We start from the raw sequence: 20053 nt of genomic DNA on the forward strand, positions 1-20053 counted from the left end.
ATTTAAATTTCTGGATTTGAGGAAATATTTATATCTTACAAATACAATTAACGATTAGATATTAATTTACGACAAAATCTGTATCGCAATTGTAAATGCAATATTAGATTTCATGAAAACTGAATATTAAATTAAATATGGTATTAACATCCAAATATGCTAAGCATTATTGCATTACAATCAAACAAAATTCATGTTAATATAGTGTTTGCATACGGCTTATGATAAAGTAATAAAAAAAAAGAAAAACATTCCACAAACAACTTATCGCGGGTCATGAAGTTAAGGTTCCAAAATTTTGCAACCAACTGCGTGATGGTGGTAATTACGTCAGTATTGCGCACCTTCCACCTTTACTTCACTTGTATGCTTGTAACCTTCTATTAAACCTGGGAGGTCTTCAAGTCATCGTTGCTCTACTTTATCACAATGACAGCTCAGTGATTGAACCAATGAGGCAAATTAAAGTAATATGAATGCAATTTAGTTCATATTTCTTGGGTTCGAAGATTCGCAGAAATGCAATAATATATTAAATTCAAATTCATGACAAATATAAAATGAATGCTATTTAATATTAATTCTTAATCTAATTCATGGCATATTATTCATATCATATAAGTGCAATATTGCATAAAATGAATTTCAAAATCATGATAAGATATTCACACAATGGTATGTGGATGCAATGTCATCATACGTACTCATCAAGTTCATAATAAAATAAAATGTTATAATATGTTATATTACAGTCGTTGAACAGCCGATTTAGGATTTACGGCTAATAATGTTCAACTCCGCAGCCTTGTAATTTTGAACCCGATTCAGAAAACAAGAAAACTCCTGGATTGGGAGACTTTTGCCTCCGCGGAGGTCTTTTTGATGGAAACAACCCGCATTTGCCTTACAGGGAGAGGAAAACCATGAAAACCTTCCACGGTGAGCCTGACGACAAGGGGACTCTAACCCATGATCCGTCTACCACTGAGGATATTTTACTGAGGATATTTACAGTGGTCGGTGCGAGCCGGGTACTGAATTCGAATCGACCAGCTATCGCTGGGATCGAACTCATTGGGAGGTGAACTCTCTATCCCCTGAGCCACTACTGCTCAAAATAACATGCTGTAATTATATCAATAAGCTTGCGGTCCCTTTCTTGCCTACTTCTTAACATTGCTTTGGAGAAATGTATCCGAGATAGTGGATTGGACAGAAGAGGCACTCTCTGGAATAAGTATCTTCAAGTTCTGGCTTACGCTGATGACATCGATGTAATCGGAAGGTCAGAAAGGGATGTCAAAGAGGCTTTCCGAACTCTCGAAGCTGCTGCCACAAACATGGACCTTTCTATTAACGAAGATAAGTCGAAATTAATGGAATTTTCGTCCTCGAATGTAAATTACAGTGCTCCTTTATGCATTAATGGCTATACCTTTGAAAGGGTTAACGAATTCAAATACCTTGCCACTGTTGTTAACGATCAAAACATACTTAGAGCAGAAATCAACAATAAAGTCCAAATAGCTAATAAGTGTTTCTTTGGACTGAGGAGACAGCTAAGATCAAATCTTCTCAACCGAAAAACAAAGTTAAAACTCCATAAGACACTCATACGCCCTGTGCTACTTTATGTAAGCGAAGCTTGGACCCAAAACTCAGATATATACAGCGGACACTCGACACCTTCGAAAGAAAGATTCTCAGGGCCATCTTTGGCGCAATTCAAGAAAGGGGATGCTGGCAAACCAGATATAACTTCGAGCTCTACCGACTTAATAAGCTGTCCCATATTTCACAAATAATCCGCAGCAATAGGCTGAGATGGCTGGGTCATCTATGGAGAAGCTCTGAAAATAGCACCATTAGAGTCGTCAGCTTTAAGAAACCCGAGGGGTCACGTCCCAGAGGTAGACCCCCTACTAGATGGCTCAACGACATCAGAAATGATTTGAAAACCCTAAAGGTTAGAAATTGGAAGGGAGTTGATCTGGATAGGCGTTTGTCAGCTGTTGCTGCTGCCAAGGCCTGCAAGGTGATGTTGAGCTGACAAAGAAGGAGAATTATATCAATATAAATATTGCATCAGAGAAATACAGATCATTCGAATAGTGTATAAAAACTAGGGGCCTCTGTCTATTACTCACTTTATTCACCCACCCCACAATTGCTATAACAACGAATAATAAGTTTTTCTGCACAAATCAAAATTCTGACAAAAAATTAACGTCAGTTATGATTGGTTCAAGGGTTGAAGACTCGCTGTGACAAATTTGAGAAGTTCTCACGTTTCTATGAAGGTTGAATCAGTGCAATGGCTTCAAACTGGCAGGGGAAGTTGTGCATACCATAAGAATAGAGTTGCATAGCAATCTATGCATGGAAAAGTCATCGTACGCAGCTAAGAGCGCTTCCTTTTTATGAAACTATTTAACTTTGCAACCTTGACAAAATAGTCGGCAAATAATCTAATGACGTAAATATATATTTTTTGGTCTATTTGAAGACAAGTTTTGATAATTACAGTCACTGGTCAAATTATTAGACTCACTATAAGATTCTATGTAAAATCTTAATTGTCAGGTGATACTATACAACTTTATTGTTTTTAAGCTGCAGAATCCTGTTTGAATTCTTTTGCGTTCTTGAATCAGTTGGTTAACGGTGTAACGCAATACATTAAAAATAAATACATATAGGAAGTATCTAAAATATCTCCTGAATAAGAACCCATTACATGTATGTTTAAATATAAAAGTATTACATACAAACTCGTGCAAAACGTGTCATTATTAAAACACTACAGTGAGTCTTATAATTTGGTATAATTATTAGAATATACTAATATAATACCTGGTATAATAAATAGTCTATATTTATGTAACATATCGTCTAATTTATCCAATCGTAAATTTATGTAATCTATCGTCAAATTTATTCAATTGATACATGAACGTGTACAAGTACAAACCGGTTTCAGTCCTGTAGAAACGATAAAGCTGCATAGAGTATCACCTGATAATTAAGATTTTACATAGAATATTATAGTGAATCTAATGTTTTGGCCAGGGACAGAAGTAGAAAATTTACAATTAACACAAACCTAAGAAAATTAGAAATATTGTTTTGCGCGTGTAGTCAGCCTCAAATAGGGATGCGCCCCTAGAGGAAAACAATCACATTTTTGGTTTCGGATTTTGTATCGTTGTGAAATGTATACTCATTAATATTTCTTCCCGATACACTTCCCGTTTACAGACTATCTATCTTTCTTTTTATTTTACAGGACATCGTTATTGAAACTATTGTGATCAGAAATGCAAATTGCGGTGACAGTTACCCATAATCGCTTTTTGAGGACATTTATCAACCTCTTTCCTCACCTAGGGAAGAAAAAAAAGCTAGTCACGTTAATTGGGCGTTGTCGATCACTTCGCGAGCAAACACCGAATAAAAGATTTCGAAAAAAAGATCATCACCATCATACATCTCCGAGTGAAGAAAAGAAGAAAAAAAAAAAGATTCGATAAATGAAATTCCAAATAAATTGAAGAAACTAAAAGAACATTATTGCTTGTCGGCCTTGCGGACTGCAGTAAAGTTTCCAGTTTAGATGCTATCGAACATAACAGCAAATACGTTTTCTCAACCTTCGGACTTTGCGGAAGCCGTTCAGATAGCATTTCGACCGTGCCATCCGACGACATCCCATTCCCCCCTCCCCTTTTACCTCAGCAAGCGACATATGGGTCAATATTCAAAGGGACACCGCCCCGCATGCCTTGCAATCTGCATAAAAGAAGAAAAAGAGATTGCTGCAATCTAAAGATCTGATCTATCACGTCGTATTTTTCTTGACTGGATTTTTATCAATCTCGATTGCGAATAAATCTGACCTCGGGCCATCAGGGATCGAGTAGTTGGACATCGAAACTGATATGTCGGCCTCAGGCGATTGGGAAAGTGTTCTAATTAGCAAGGATGCTAGTTTTGATTTATTTCATTATGTAGAGCTCTGGGAAAGTGTGCTATAATGGATAAACTGAAGCTACCTCTGTCTGTTCTTAGAATCAAGCATAGATCGTATCACGAGATATTCAAATTAAAATGGTCATCTTAGATGACCTCTTCCTATGATAGCGATACCTTAAGGATGTAATTTTTAAAAAAAAATCGAGATTTACTGAATTGATTTAATAATTAGTTTAAAAAAAATTATAAATTGGTAAAACTGTTGGTTCTTATGCACACTGGGTATGATTCATACAATTGTTAAAGTGATGTTTTTTTCTGGTGCTTTTTTCGGTTTCTTTTCAGTGCTTTTTTCCAATTATCCTCTTTTGTTTGCTATTTGCTACTGTGTGGACGTTCAAGGTACTGAGTGCGCAGACAACGCTGAATAACTTTTGAGTTAATGATGGGATTTTCACTTACTAACATTAAATCTTAATGGCTCGAGGGTTTTAGGATAAATATGCTAATTAATTGGTGCTGACGACTTTTGAAGTAACAAAATAAGACCATAAATTTTTTTCCCGACAGATTAGGATTCTTGATCTTTAAAATAGGGGGAGGAGATTGCTGCAATATGGAAAATTTGAACTCAATAGCTTGGTCAATTGCTAAGGAGTCGAAACACCTGAGAAAAAGTATTTTTCTCACTTGTTCTTAAGGTGAGAAAAGCAAACCAGGGAAAAAACATTTTTGGGTCTAATTTCGAAACTGAATATTATTATGCAACTAAAAATCCGGTGATTGGTTCAAAATTTATTCAGGTATAATAGTTATTCAGTTTTTTTCCTTAATGTATATTTAATAAAATAAAGAAGAAAGTATGTATCTTTTTTGAGGTTTGTTTAAGTGGTTATCATCTAAATTTTAAAGTTCTACTACATTTATAAGCTTTAATGTGCAAACAGTTAAATGTGGATACCGTTTTCAGCAACTGAAGGCCAGAATTTTGAGTTCTTGATTTGAATTTTTTAAATATTACGTGTTTTTTTTAATGCGAAATTGATTAGAAAGCGCTGACCAGTTTAAATTTTACGAGTTTATAATTAACAAGATTAAATTGACTATAGACAGAAAAATGCCTCTTTTTGTCCTTTTTTTTCGTCTTAGTATTATAGAATTATAAGAATTTAACTGAGTATTAACTGATCTTATTCAAGATGATTGTCTACGTTCGGCGAACATTTTGAAATAAATAAATAATTTTTTGCCAAAATGTATGAATATTTAACCTGATTGAAATAAAAAATGAAATAAACAAACAAAATTATATTCATTTATAGTTCGGCTTGCGCCGAACACCGCTCTCTTAATTCTAATCTGCGAAATCGAATTCTTCGTATACCACGTGTACTACACTGGTGGAAACAATAAAAGGAACAATTTATTTTTCTATTAAAAAACTAGCGAAGAAAATAAAGCCGAACCAGGCAAAAATATCATCCGATATAAGACCAATATATGGGAAAACAAAAATGGGCATAGTCTGTGCTCTAAATGAGGAAACTGGTCCCAGTACAGCAACAGACAGACACCCTGTCAGTTAGAGAAAAACGTGTCTAATAGAATATGATCGCTTTTAAAAGCTACAGAACTCCCCCATCAGAATTTCATACTGTTTACCAGTCTCCTTATCAAGCTCTTTGTCAACCGCACCCTCTCAGGCACTCTTGGGCTCAATCTTGGTCATTGGAGCTGGTTCAGCTGCAATTGAGAGACCAAGGACGTCCCATACATGTTAGATGAGATTAAGGTTAGAGGACACCACATGCCAGACCAGTCGTTGAATATCCGCTGAATGGAGGTATTCGTCTACCAACTGAGCCCAATGTATACAATCGTTATCGTCCATAAAGATGACATTTGTTCCATATACTTCCCGAAAAAGTCCCACGTAGAGTGCAAGAATCTCGTTCCTGTACTGATGATCTGCCAGAGTACTTCTATCGAAAGCATGAAGATCAATATGTCTGCCTGCCATGATGGCTGCCCAGACCATCTCGACCGCATTGGTCCTTTTGTCAAAGTTAGAGGACCTATATCGTCTCCCAGGTTCTCTCCAGGCGAGAACATGCCTCTAGTTGCTGTCTAGATTGAACAGCAACTCATCACTAAAAAGAATCCGAGAAAGTTGGAGAATTTGGAAGAACTGAAGAGAACTATTCACACTTTTTGTGGTTCACAGCAAAAGGGATGCAGATCACAGCACGCCTAACATTCAGGCCATCTGCCTTAAGTCTCTGGGAGACTGTTATTTGTGAAATTGCTGTTCCTCGCGCATTATACAGGTTGCGAGAAAGTTGTGTCGCTGTCGTAGACTTATCCCGTTTTCCCAGCAGTTTCAAATAACGGTCTTCAGCCGGCATTGTCGTGCATTTACGGCCGTCTCCAGGTCAGCGGACCACAGTTCTTGTCTTTGAGAATTGTTTCCATTGAGTGGACGCCACATTTTTCGAAACGCCCAAGATCCGTACAACAAGTAGGCTGTTATTGACCAGCCTCAGTTATTCAACTCTCTGCCGTCTTGTGGCATCGCCTAGATGATGAAGACTGGCCATACTAACGATGGGTAATCAAAGAAATTAAAGAAACAATGTGGAATGGAAACCCTGTTATAGTCATTTGCACAATGATCCAGATTAGAAACTATTTTTTTAATTATTTAATTTGAAAGCTGGTTAGTAACCCAAGTCAAAATTCTTGATGGTCCCATCAAAAAAATTTGATGGTTTATGTTGGTTTCATTTCGACTCATGATGGTCCAACATTATTTGATGGTCACCGTCATCCAACATTTTTCGTTATGTGCTCATGGTTTTCGATATGCCAACAAACTTCCCTGCTGGAAAATGCTACTTTGATACAATGATTAACTCTCATGGACAAACAATCAATGATGACCCATGATGGTTTCAACTATACATTTTCATTATAGTTTATTAGAAATTCTTATTGGTTCTCAGGACTATACCATCAAAACAATTTATGTTTTTCATGTTCCACCATCATACCATTCCTACATTGAAATGACGGCTGATCATGATTGTTCCAACATTTGAGTTCTACGATACTATGATGGAAATTCGTGATGGTCCAATAATGCATTTCCATGATGATTAAATAATTCTTTTTGTTGGTTCAACACAAATATACCATCAAAATAATTTGGGCCCCCTCTTTATATTGGTCTATCATAAATCAGTCTGAATTCCTACATTGGTGTGATAGTGGTTCATGATCGTTTGATTTCTAAGAAACTATGATGGAATTTCTAATGTTCAACAAGAACAAACTTTCAAAATAAGTCGCTATTCCTACATTGAGGTGATGATTATTTATGTTGGTTACAATCAATAAATATAATATGGTTCACGATGGAATTATTGATGATTACCATCAAGATCCATCAATGGAAAACCATCAAAAATTTTGACTTCGGATAGCATGACTCAGGTACCCACCGGGTAACGTTATATGTGAAGGTGCCATTTATGGCACCTTCCGAAGAAGGTGATAATTCAGTGCCAGCCAATAGAAATTCTTCAGATAAAGTTTCCGGTTATTATAATGTAATATTTTTTACCAGTTTCTTTGAAAAAATAGCCTTAGGAAACTAATTGAATTTTAGAATAAAAACATACTGTTGCCAGATGACATTCGTACTCTTATTAAGAGACATTGAAAATATTTTAGCGTTGTTTGAAATTCTTCTCCAGCGCTAATTGTGTCTAGTAATAAAAAATTTAATTATTTAACTTACAAAATATATTAGCTAAATAAACTTTTATTTTTTTTCTCAATTCCTACTGATAGTTCACTACTCTCCCTATATATCTTGTTCAAATTTTAAATCGTTCATAAAATACTTTTTATTCATTCACTCAACTTCAAATACATATTTTTAAAACTTGTAGTGGATGACACTTGATGTTAATACAGTTTTTTCAAATATTAATTCATTCATTAATTTTAATGAATTAATTTTAGTTTTATATGGGAGAAATAATAGTAAATATTCAATAAAAAGTAACTAAAATCAAAATTTTCCTTGTTGACTTAAATAGGAATTAACTTTAAATTTTTTTTATTACTTGCTTTGTATAAAACATTCAAGTAAAGAAATGAAAAGCATTTTTAAGAAAAAGTATTGTATGTTTGTTCATCTCACATTTAACATAGGTAATAATAACATATCAGCATAGGTAACAGTGCTGTAAATAAATGTATGTAAATGTATTTTGCCGTTACTTTTTAAGTTACATCATTATAATAATAGTTTTGCGAATCCCCGCAACCTACCTCATGAACCCCTAGGGGCTCGTGAACCATTGGTAAGGAAATAAAAGAGACTTATGCATATTTATGATAGACAGCTTCGTATTTATCCAAGTCATAAGTGGCTATCCTGGCATCTTCAACACCTCATTAAAAAATTCACATGAATATTTAAATATTCCAAGCTTAAATTATCCTAAACAATTTAATGAAATGCCCAATGAGTTGGGCACGTTTTCATAGTTCCGTATAGCTCCAGAAGGGTTTTATTAATTCAAATACGTTCTGAAACGTCCACTTATGATGTTTTTTTTAAAAATTATTTATCGTTTGAACTGTGTATCAAGTCCTTAGTTATTTTCACCAGAATTTTAAACAGAAACTGTTAAATAATTGGGTTCATTAACTGGAACAAATTTGTTTTATATTATTTTTTATTATTTTATTTAATAACCGATTCACTTTTTGGGTATACGCCTATCAATGTTCAACACTGTAGCTTTATAATAACTTTGTAATTTTAAAACCAACCCAGAAAACAAGGGAACTTGTTTATCCATCTTTGCAACAAGCTAGCCTTTAAGGAGGAATTTCTGATGAATCTAACCCGTACTTGCGTTACGTGGAAAGGAAAACCACGAAACTTCCCTCGGTTAGTTCGACCGCAAGGGGATTCTATCGCATTATCTGCTTACCCCTGAAGATATTTTTATGTCAGCACTGGGAACGGTGCGTCCTAGGAATTGAATTCGAATCGAACAATGATAAATATTTGCTAGAAATTATCTTTGGATAAATGAATTTTATAACTATGTGCAAAAAGTTTTCAATTCGCTTAAAAAGTTTTCGAAATACGGCGAAACACGCATAAAGTTAAAATTTGCATTAAGATGTCTAAACTTTGAATCGCTCTCTTGACCAAACTATGGGGGCCATATTTTCCAGATGCGGCTACTCTTCATGGATTAAAGCTCATCAAGACAGACAAGGTAATGAACAAGCAGATGCCCTCGCCAAATTATCCACAACTAATAAACAAAACTATTTCTCTCCGTATTCTATTTCTTTTCTCAGGATTTTCCCTATTTCTTCCCTTCCCTGCATATTTCAAATTCCTAAACATAACTGACACTGATCAATGTACATGCGGCCAACTGGGCACTCCAGAGCATTATCTTACTGAATGTATTTACACTGCCTCTTGGCATACCCGACCGCCAAATCAATCTAACCTATACAAATGACAGAAAAACTTCCTAACTAACAAGGCTTTAAATACTAAACNGCCTTAAAAAAAAATATATATATTCATATATTTAAAATATTTTTTTTGTCTAACATTAACTTTTTCTTTTTATTTCCCTTTTTTAAATTTTTATGTATATAACAAAATTAATTTTTTTTATTGTTCATGTTCTTTTTTCTTCATTTTTTGCTTCAGTCATTGTTTTTTCTGAAGCAAATGTGTTGCACTTCATTGTCTTCTGCAAGACTTTCAATGCTGTTTTTTTATTGTAAAAATGCTTATATGTATTATGTAATATGCAATTTTTTTTAAAATAAATTCCCACTGATCAGGCTAGCTCGCCGGGTTGTGGCGAGCTGGACTGGTAGTCAGACTTGGACTATAGGAGTAATGGTTTTGCAAACCTAGGTACGTGTCCACGTCTGGAGGAAGAAAAAAAGAAGAAAGATGCGGTTACTCCCTATATCTTGGGGGTCAGAAATACATTGAAAAAAAAGTTATGTTTATTCAGATAAAGTACGTTTTTGTGTCTGATTTCGTATCTTAAATTATCGTCTACACTAAATGATTAGCATATTTGATATCACCCCATCGAACCATTAAGAATGAGTCCCAGAACGTAAAGATCCGATCATTAGAACAAAAATTATTTTCAAAGAAGTCCGTTTTTCTTCTTCTTTCCTTTGGCGCACTGTGTAAAGTATAGGAAATGGGTAAAACAAAATATTCAAATAAAGGTCTACATTGTTCCAAATGAGAAAGAAGAAGAAATTTCAGAATCAAAATATTGCAAATGAAGATTTTTTGCACCACGCATCACAATAAACGATGTATTAAATGCAAAGTTTACAATGCATGTTGACACTTCTTGAAATATAACGTGTCAAATTTATTCTGCAAACTCTTAAAATCCTAGTTTCAAGTACTATTTAAAATAAAGCACAGTTAAGTAAGTCCCATAATCTGCGACAAATGTTAGCACTATAGCGTAGCAAGATCGCTTGGTAGTAAATGTGCTATAAATCGAAGGTAAGGTCAAAGAAGAGTGCGCAATTCAATCACGACTCGTGATTTATTATAGATCAAATCGTGATTCAATTATAAAGCAGTGAATGATAACTCCTGTTTGTTACTACCGTATTGATTGTTTAATAATTATCCTTTAGAGAAACATAAAACCTAAGGATCATGAAATTGTTTATTTATGAAAATAAATATTCTATTTTCCCATTGGGAATCAATCTTATGTATGATTTTTCTTTCTTGAAGTATGATTAATTTACTTTAATAAACTGAATGATAAGGTTTGTTGCATGAAAAGTATTAACAAGCGATCATTTTCTTCAAGATGATTTAATTTTTTATCCATTTTCGTTTACCGCTGTTGAACAGCCGACCGAATTTTTGGGACCACGACAACTAATGTTCAACTCCGTAGCCTTCTAATTTTGAATCCAATCCAGAAGACAAGGGAACTCCTGGACCAAGTATTGGGAGAAATGTGCCTTCTTGGAACACTTTTCGATGGAACTATTCCACATTTGCTTTACATGGAGAGGAAAACCACGAAAACCTCCTACAATTAGCCTGACGGCAAGGGGAATCTAACCTAAGATCCCTCAACCACTGATGAGATTTTACGTCAGCACAGTGGTCGGTGCAAGCCGGATGTGGAATTCGTATCGACCAGCCATCGAGGGGATTCGAATCCGGTTTACCTCTTTGGAAGGCGAATGCTCTATCCCTTGAGCTATCGCGGCTCAAGATGATTTAATTAATTTATTTAAATTGAATTTTTCATATAGAACAATTTTTTTCCTCCGCATAACAGGACCTATTTTGTGAGAGCACAAATAAGCACCCAAAATTGGATGGACAAATTTTTTAATATTAAACTGTTATTATAATAATCTAAATTATTGCCTAATGACAGACATTGACATAACTTTGTGATTTGACATAACTTGTGATTGACCCAGTGACATAACTTTGTGATACTATGCTTAGTGTCACTAGGTTCCGTCACTTGGCGTCACAGTACTTAGTAAACAATTTTATTTTTAAATTTTTCGTTGGTTTAAAAGAAATTAAAGTGGTTAATTTCATTTTAAACTGAGTTTTTATAAGTATTGAAAGATTATTTAGATTACTTTGTTTTATTCTAAAATTTAAAAAAAAAACAATCGTAATTTGTTAATTAAATTTTTAATTTTTTTTTTATTAAAATTTAAAATAAATCTGATAATTCTATTCTATTTAATTATTTTTTGAGTTGAAAAAGGATTAAAAAAATAATTATACTATTCGACTTCCTTTTCTGAAAGCAACAAAATATGTACACACTAAATTGCAAAAACAAGTTGCAACGCAACATTTTATTATTTTTACTTCTCTCCTTTTTTTAAATTAATTATCAATATTATTGTTTAGATTCTTAAAAAAGATGAAAGAAGTCAGTCAGACTATTCAAGTACACCATGAGATATGATTTAATTGAGGATACGACGCCAACCTACCAAGAAGTCAGTCCTTTTCAAAATATTCAATTTTTCATTGAAATTGATTGAGAAATAACTTATTTGATTTTAGAGATTTAAAAAAATTTTTTTCACCTATTCTGAAAAAAATATTTTTTCAGAGTAGTACCTTAATCGATTAAATTAAAGTGTGATTAAAGTGTCATAGTTTTAGGGGCTTGCTTTGACGAGTACTGTGATTTATTGGCTATTTTTTTTATTAATAAATATCTAAATGCCTTCTTTTTTACCTACTCTACATTAAATATAGACTTGAATTGTTAGCACTACGCCAAAATCAGAAATATGACTTCAGACTTTTTATTTTTACCACCGTCGTTCAACAGCAGAGTCTTGAGTTTATGACTACCAGCGTTCAATTCCGTAGCCTTGTAATTTTGAACCTGATCCATAAGACAAGGGAACTCCTGATTCAAGTATTGAGAGACATTTGACTTCGTTGTGGACTTTTTTGATGAAACGAACCCTCATTTGCGTTACATGGAAAGGGAAACCACGAAAACAACCAGCCGAGTGCGGAATTCCCATCTACCAGCCATCGCTGGGATTCGAACTCGGGTTACCTCATTGGGAGGAGACAGCTCTATCCCATGATCCTTCACGACTCACTGTAATTGATTGGTTATCTATTTTTTTTATTAATAAATACCTAAATGCCTTGTTTTGCTTTTCCTAGCCTACATTAGATATAGACTTGAATCTTTAACACTACGCCAAAATCAGAAATATGCGATAAGTTGCTTTTGAGATAAACGTATTTTAGAGTTTGCTATGTATTGTCGCCATATGCAATCAACATATATAGTTACTTTAAGGATCAATAGACGGCGCTACTGTAGTATATGGTACAATATAACGAAACATCATTGTCGGGTATCCTGGGTCGTAGCACTTAAGAAAACGTCGGTGAAGAATATACTAAAATCACAGATTTGCGATTTGGGATGGTGCTAATGTCGTTTAAAGAAAAGTAATTTTTGAAACATAAATCAATTGGAATAAGTTTTAGTGATAATGCGGTAAAAAAATCTGATTGCAATGGCTGAAAAAAAAATGAGCATTGCTTTCAGAGATCTCAAGTTAAAATGTGTGTGCTTAGATAACAGTAGAGTTAGAAGAATATTTGATTGGCGATAAATATGTTTGGTAATAAAATGATAGATTTTAATTGCTAATAGTGTTCAGGAAGTGATCGAAACTTGCTTCCTTCATAGTGTTCAAACATAAATTTAAGTACTCTAGCTGATAAAAAAGTAGCTCACTCTCGCCGACATGAAAGCGAGTTAATAAAATATAGTGAATTAATATAATATTCATTATTGTGTCATTTGCTACAGAATATCATTTACAATTTTAAAAAATTTTATATTATTTTAAATTTAAGAATATTTCTAATTAGATTTTAAAACAATACATACGACTTCTATCATATCACATTTCTATACATTTTTTAAAATATAATTTACCTTTAACGTCGCAATAAATATCGCTCAAAGATTTAAGATGAACTAAAATTACCCTATTACACAGATAGAATGCGATTGAATCATATTTAAAATACAATAATTTTGATTTAATTAAAAAAAAGCATTCTTAAAAACTATATATCGTTGTTAATTAACACACCTCTATTCATATCGTGTCGTCTATGCATTAAATATTACTATCTTGGCATCGTTCAGGTACTAATTTAAAATATATAAAGCATTATCTTAGCACATTCATAAGAAAAAACTGTACACATCTTTGTTGTCACTTTTATTACAATTGAATTTTATGCTTTATATGTATTTAACTTTATAATCAAGACATTCTTTAGCAGGCATTACTTTCAAACAACGTCTTCAACCCTTCTTTTCATAACTTTTCAAATAAGTACTCTGAGAAGTGAAGTGATTTTGGTGATAACATTTGACAAATGAGTGTTCTATCAGTTGATAGAATTATATGGATTCTAACGCCAAAGAAGTGTCACAGAGTTCATCACGATCCATCAATTATTAGTGTTCAAATCGTGTTTCAAACATGAAATCGTGAGTGATTATTCTTTCATTTTATGCTGCATTGATTATTTAATATATACGAGATGTCTCCAAATTATCTCTCCAGCTCTTTGCGTTCGATGACACGAAAAATAAATAAGACAGCTAAACTCTGCTTATTTCAGATTGAAATATTTAAATTTAATTTTTAATTGATTTTTAATCAATGCATATTGATTTTTAATCAGTACACATATCTCTAAACGTTTTCAATTTTTGAGAGCGGTAACACAAGAAACATATTTAATGTATCTAAACTCTGTTTCGAATATTTAAATTTCCATATGTAATATTTTATAAATTAATGTAATTAATGTATCATTTACTTAATACACATGGTGTTTCTAAACGTTTTCAATTATTTAGCGCAATAGCATAGGACACATAATTAAGATATCTAAACTTTGAGTAGTTTTTTTCTTAAAATTCTACATAAAATATCAGTTCATTCATTATTTGAATTGATTTAGGATTGATTACTAAATACACATGGTGTCTTTAAAAGTTTTCAATTATTCAGCACGATAACATAAGAAACATAATTAAGATAATTTAGCTTTGCGATATCCAAACCTTGCGAACTATCATCTATGGCCAAGAATTTGACTTCAGCCACACACATACGTCACATTTAAGGCAAGAATAGCCTGGTTGCTAGGGCACTGAGTCCATGTCCAAGAGTTCGTGGTTCAATCCCCGCTGGCCGAAGACTCCCCGTGAAGTAAATGGTGGATGATGCACGTTAAATCTGTCGAGTCGCAAAGTCCTCCATGTTCCCATAACAAATCATACCTCTTGGCGTACTGATCCAGGAGTTTCCTTGTCTTCAGGGTTGGTCCAAAATTACAAGGCTACGGAGTTAAACATAAGTAGTCGTAAACACAAAATTCGGTCAGATGTTCAACGACGGATATATAATTAACATATTTGAGCCGTAATGGCTCAGGGGATAGAGCGTTCGCCTTCCAATGAGGTGAACTGGGTTCGAATCCCAGCAATGGCTGGTCGATACGAATTCCGAACCCAGCTCGCACCGACCACAGTGCTGACGTAGAATATCCTCAGTGGTAGACGGATCAGAGGTTGGAGTCCCCTTACCGTCAGGCTAGCCGTTGGAGGTTTTCGTTGTTTTCCTCTCCATGTAACGCAAATGTGGGTCACTTTCATCAAAAAGTCCTCCACGAAGGCAAATTTCTCCCAATACTTGATCCATGTTCCTTTGACTTCTGGATTGGGTTCAAAATTACAAGGCTACGGAGTTGAACATTAGTTGTTGTAAATCTAAAAATTGAGCCGGCTGCTCAACGACGTTTGTAAAAAAATAAAATACATATAACGTCAACAAAATTAATAAAATTCTATTGCTTTCACATTTCTTACGTTCGGTGTTATTGCACGTCTAAGTTACAAAAAAAAACTCAAGACCTTTTTATGATATCATTAAATATTAAAATAGTGTTTTAATATTTTAAAATAATTTAAAATTTTTGAAAAAATTATAAGCATCCTAATGCTGTGTAAATACATAGTTCATTCGAGTGTTATATTTATTTACTCGTAATTGTTATGCCAAGCACGTATTTATCTTACATAGTTGTATACCTACCTATTTTTAAACATTCGTTTTGAATTTTCATGTTATTAAAAAGCTTGCTTTTTTTAAGTATTTGTTTTTAAAATCATTTTTTTGAACTGCATACTTCAATTCGCAAGTTTCTAAAGTTATATTTTTCAACTTGAATTTTTAAACTATAGCGTCCGAATAAGTTACCATTTTCAACTCTTTTTTAAGAATAACCAGTTACATCTTCTTAAACCATTTTAAAAAAAATTAATTTAAAAAGAATTAACTAAATACTCAAAAAGTATATGTTTTAAATGTTTCTGATTGGTTATTTTTCATATATATTTTGAAGATTTGATTCTCTAATTTTGTTGAGGTTTTGTTCACAAAATATTTAGGTCTAAATATTACGGTCTAAAATATGATGGCTATTATTGACTACTTTTTTAATAGGAAAGAATTTTTCCTTTCCGTTTTTTTAATTAATTATTGCTCTTTTGTTTTTTTTTAAAAAATGGTTTTTCTGAAAAAAAATGTTCTTAAGACAAATTTTTCGTCATACATAATTCCAATTCTAGAATTTCTGAGGTCGTGCTTTTCAACTTAAATCTCCAAACCCAAACTTCCAAATTACCGTTTCAACTTTCCGCAAAAAAAAAAACTTTTTAAATTCTGTCAAACCTTCAGACTCTATCCAAAAATAAAAAGTAATACATAATCAAAAGAACTTTTCTTAAACGCTTTCGATTAGTTTTTTTTTATTAGTTTTTGAACTTTTACTTTTTCGAAAAAATTTTGTTCATAATAGTTTTGTTTCGGTCATTTTTCATAACTGCTATTTTAACAAGAACGTACTTATATTCAATATCCATGTTAATAAAGGAAATTTTTTAACTTTAACATATTTTTTTTTCTTTTACAAACTAATAATCCGACCTACATACTCCAATTCTGAAGTTCTTCAAGTCGTGTTTTTCAACTTAAATCCCAAAACCAATACGTCCAAACAAATTACCATTTCAACTCTTTTGTAAGAAAAACCAATTACATCTTGTCAGACCTCAAAATTCTAAATCCATCCTTTGTCCACAGCCAACACAACAACTGTATCTGCTCCTTTTCTCTACTCATCAATCCTTAAATTGTTTCAAAAATAAATAACAAAAAAAAAGTTAACCGATTACCAAAGAAATACATAGAAGACATTCAATTCAGATATCCGCACCACACCCAAACAGTTGTCATAAGGAAGAAGAAGAAGAAAAAAAGGATCTACAGAGCTAAAAGCTTGCTCAGATTTACGCCTCACGGAAGTCACCAAAGAGTAAACCATCCTTTACTCCAGAGCGATTTTCTGCGTTTTTAAAGTTGATTTACGTTCACCTCAAAACAATAACGACACTGTTACTCGTCTTCTGTTCGAATATAAAACAAGGAAGAAAAATATGAAAAAGAGACAATCTATATTTTTGTCTTTTTCTTCGTCATTCTTGGTATCGTCTGAGGTTTTCTGGAACGACAAATTTACAGGTTAAAAGGTGGAAGCGCGGGTGGAGAGATGGGCTATGCGGACAAAGACCTTTTAGAATTGGACTAGAAAGATTTATTTCACCTAATGGGTTGACCTCATGGTCGAATGAGGTCCTAGTGGCATCATCAGAGAATTGGATTGTTTTGTTAGAATAACAAAGTTCTGTTCGCTAGGGGTCACATTTTTTTGGTCTTTCTTTCAGTTAAAAATAGCGAATTGTTTTTTTTTTTAGTGCACTTAAGAGCTGCTCCCACGAATTGTTAAATTATAAGAAAACTTCTCATTACGATTTTCTATTTAAAACAAATTTCTATTTACTACAAATGACGATTTACAGCAAATCTACGATTAACTATTTACTACAATTAATTCTTTTTAAAAAAGAAAAACCTAGATTTTAATTTTCTGCTTTGGAAAAGTACTATCTATTTCCTATTTTAAAATATAAAAAAATTGCATTGATATCTTCTATTTAAGCAGCTGGTATATCTCCATTTCCGATTTTAAAATTTAAAAAAAAATTGCATTGATATCTTCTACTTAAGCAACTAGTATATATTCGTCTATTTTAGCAATTAGTACTTCCTATTTAAAGAATATATTTTATATTTCCTATTTTAAAAAAATTACATTGATATCTTCTATTTAATCAACTTATATAAATATTCTCTATTTCTTATTTTAAAATATAATAAAAAAATTTTCATTGATTTATTTTATTTAAGCAACTGGTATATATATTCTCGATTTGATATTTTAAAATTTAAAAAAATTTTAATTGGTATCTTCTATTTAATGAACTGGTATATAGATTCTCTATTTCCTATTTAAAAAAAAATTGCATTGATATCTTCTATTTAAACAACTGGTATATATTTTAAAATTGGAAAAATTTGAATTCCTATTGTTTTCTACTATACCTTTTTTTGAAACCTAATTATTTTTTCTTCGAAATAAGAAAACTCTGCATTTCATTCCTCTTTCGAATTAAAAAAAAATACTAAACATTTTGTGTTTAAGAAAAGTTTTTTTAATTTTTATTCTTTATATTTTTCTTATATTTTTTAAACTTTTTATTATATTAAAAGATTATTATCTAAGTTCTATTTTAAAATGAAATTCTCAGGATTCATTCTTCTATTTGAAATTCTACATCTACTACATCTCTACAAATTCTAAATCTTTTAAAACAAGAAAAACCTAAAATCCTATTTTCTTTTTTCTAGAATATATTTTCTATTTAAAAATTTTATGTGTTTTTCCCCTTCAAAATAAAAAAGAAACCTACGTTCTTCTTCCTATTTAAAGAAAATGCAATCTGTTTTCAATTTTAAAACAAACCTATATATCCGTTTTCTACTTTCAAAACTACTATTTTTTCTTTTATTTGTAAACACTGCCTATTTTTTACTCTGCATTTTTATTCTATTTTCTTTTTTAAAAGTATTTTATTTCTGTTTTGTAATAAGAAAACTTTGCATTCTTATTTTCAATTTTAAGAAAATACTATCGTTTTTTTATAATAAAAAAACTGTTTCCTATTTTTTGTTCAAAAGAATATTCTAAATCTGTTTTCTATTTTAAAATTTTAAAACTTTGCATCCTTCATTTCGATTTGAAAAATATTTCTTTCTATTTCAATGTAAAAAATTATATTCATAATTAATAAAAACTATTAAACTATACTAATTAAAAAAACTACTTCATTAAAGGACTAGTCTACACTAACATTCTTTATTTCTTTTTTCTACAATTTATTTACAAATAAAAAACTGCTATCTATTTTCTTTATCATTTTAATTCTATTCCTTGTCATTTTAATATTTTTCATTTTAATTGTATTCTAAAAATTTACTTTTTTTAGGAATTACTATTTCCGTTTTCAAAAAAAAAAATTCTGCATTCCTATTTTTCATTTTAAAAGTATGTTAAAATGAGATTTCAAGTACGGTTACGTCACAGTTTTTTTTAAAAAATCCAAACATTTATTCATTAATTTTTCGAAAACATTTATTATTGATTCCCTAATTATCAGAAATGGTGATAATTATAAGCAATCTTTTCTCTATTGTTTCTAAATCCAGTTAACGACACACGTTTTAATGATAGATAACAATTCTATTTCAATATAAAAATCAATGTAAAAATTATATTCATTATTGAAAAATTTATTAAAAGCTATTACTATTTAAAAAGAAACTATTTTATATAAAGACTATTGTATACTAATATTCCTCAGTTCTTTTTCTCTAATTCATTTACGAATTCAAAACTGCTATCTATTTTCTTTATCATTTTAATTCTATTCTTTATCATTTTTATATTATTATTATTATTATTATTATTTTTAATGGTGGGCACTTGGGGTTTTTCCCATTGTCCACAGAACTGCTACTCTCTTCTCGTTACCCAGTGGGCACCTGTGGCGAAGCCACGGCGGTGGAGCAGCGTCGCTCACGTCACACAGCCACAAACCCGTTTATAGGGCTGGTCACATTCACACAAAGAGGAAAGGACATAGAACACAGAGAGAGAAAGGAACATCCATGCCCTGAGCAGGATTCGTACCCGCAGCCAATGGCTCCGCATTCTGACACGCTAACCACTCGATCACCTAGTTGGCATATTTATATTATTTTTCATTTGAATTATATTCTACAAATTTACTTATTTAGAAACTACTATTTCCGTTTTCAAAATAAAGTAAAAAATTCTGCATTCCTATTTTCGATTTCAAAAGTATACTAAATTGAGATTCCAAATATAGTTACGCGTCACATTTTTTACAAAAAAAAAAAAAAAAAAAAAAAAAAAAAAAAAAAAAAAAAAAAAAAAAAAAAAAAAAAA

At 32.0% G+C, this 20053-nt stretch overlaps 1 long non-coding RNA gene across 1 annotated transcript in view; it reads right to left on the minus strand.

Moving 5' to 3' along the window:
- Window positions 1–20053, minus strand: part of LOC139425977 (uncharacterized) — a 260368-nt gene extending 240315 nt beyond the window's left edge. Inside the window, exon 1 of the long non-coding RNA XR_011637185.1 lies at window positions 19994–20053. This is a non-coding gene — a long non-coding RNA (uncharacterized lncRNA). The remainder of the gene's footprint in view (window positions 1–19993) is intronic.

Source organism: Parasteatoda tepidariorum, chromosome 7 (genome assembly GCF_043381705.1).
Source record: "Parasteatoda tepidariorum isolate YZ-2023 chromosome 7, CAS_Ptep_4.0, whole genome shotgun sequence".
NCBI classification, from domain to species: domain Eukaryota; kingdom Metazoa; phylum Arthropoda; class Arachnida; order Araneae; family Theridiidae; genus Parasteatoda; species Parasteatoda tepidariorum.